The sequence below is a fragment of the Clinocottus analis genome, unplaced genomic scaffold, assembly GCF_023055335.1.
Source record: "Clinocottus analis isolate CAN_PGR_092001 unplaced genomic scaffold, fCliAna1.0.p SCAF_16, whole genome shotgun sequence".
Classification (NCBI taxonomy): Eukaryota; Metazoa; Chordata; class Actinopteri; order Perciformes; family Cottidae; genus Clinocottus; species Clinocottus analis.
In genome coordinates, this window is record NW_027175887.1 from 1214518 (window position 1) to 1216336 (window position 1819).

Consider the following 1819-nt stretch of genomic DNA (forward strand, 5'->3'; position numbering starts at 1 on the left):
TGATCAACACAGGAAATCTCATCGCCCCATAGTAAAAGTATTATCTGCACTGTCATGGTGGTAAAGTAACGCGACGCCATGCTCCGTCTAGTATTTTCAATGGACCGTTTTTACACTTTCTGTTGATTTTAACGGCTATGTATGAGTGAGAGAGACTAGCCTGGAGTCACGGTCGAACGATGCATTATGTACATTTACAGGCTAACTCATCGTAAACAGCTGCGGCGCGTTAGCCGGCTCGGCTAACAAACTAAAGCGAACCAACACCTGACGGGCTAGCGTAGCGCGTCAACTAGTGGCTATGATGTCACGTCACTGGTGACAACATCGGTAAGCAAATCCATCTCCTGTGTAACATCTAAACACACTTCCAGACCGAGCCAGAGCGTCTTCCTTGATGGAGTAAAGTTACAGTTGACACGATGGGTTTGTGCAGATATATTTTGTTCCTCCCAGCGCTCCGCTAGGCAGCACTTTACTCTGGAAATCAAACGGCACTGCGTGCGAAGGCCTTCACGGTCATGTTGGATGCCATCCACTGTATCTCAGAAACATTCTGTACCTTTCTGAACACCGGCGTTCATTCAGCATCAGGCGCCGGGAGACATGTAACCGTGAATAGAACCAAAATACTAACTGTCCAAACACGCCCCGCTTCACATGGCATGTGCAGTACATCACATGTATTCTGCGTGACCTCTCCTTCCTACATTGCGTGATCATTTATGTTTTATTATGTGTGATGTCGACCATAAATGCCTCTTTTCATGCATTGTGTGCGTGTGTGTGTGTACATTTTTTTTACCCCAGGCTCACAGAATCACAGCGCTTGCTTTCTCTTTACCGCTCCGTCTGTTTTGGTGTGCATCTCTATTTTTACCTTCCTCCATCTATCCTCCCCTCTTTCCTCTGCCTCTCTCTTCTTTCATACCTGTCTCTCTGTGTCTCTCACCCCTCCATCTGCTATCAATCCTAATTCGCTCATTCTTTATTTCTCTCATTATTGCTCTCTTCCAGCAGTCTCGCCTTCCTCATCTCGCTCTCTCCTTCTCTCTGGAAAGGCTAACCTACTTACAACACAGCTGTCTGATGAATAATGGAGAGGAGACAGTTACTATCAGCATCTCCATCAGCAGGATCCCGCCTTTGATCTCTGCTCCTCTCCTTTTCCCTCCTGTCCTTCCTCGCAACTCCTAAGTGTCTTCTCACATCCCTTCTCCTTTTTAAATCTCTTCTTCGTTTTGCTTTCGTTTGACGATTTGTGTAAAAGTAAGACGAGATTTAGCAAGAAAAACCCTCATGAACACTTTTGTGATTTTGGCTGGCAAATTGTGAAATGCAGTCTTCTGGTATATTAAAGGGCCACTTTGGTGTTTTTCTACCTGAACCATTTCCCATGTTTTTCCCCACATTTTATTCATTGGTCCAGTTTTGCGTGAAATGAGCTGCGAGAGCAATTGCTTTTTCTGGCCACTTGGTGGCAGCAGAAACAAGGTGTGAACACAGCTGCAACATATCACCACCTTTAAGTCAATCTTGTTAACAAATCCAGCTTTTATAGATTAACATTATCAACAAGTAAGGTTTCTGTTCCCTGGCAATGTGAGATCAATATTCACCCGCTCTTAGCTTTCGGTCACCACCAACTACGAGCAACCACTTTTTATATTTTCACATCCTTTTCACGTTGCCATTTCATCCACTTTTATAGCAAACATATATATTTCAGTTCTCATTGCAGACTCTCTTCCACTTCTTCTGCATCCACCAGGAAGGAAGGAAGTGGAGATTTCTTTCTCAATGGCAGAAGATCTTGGGA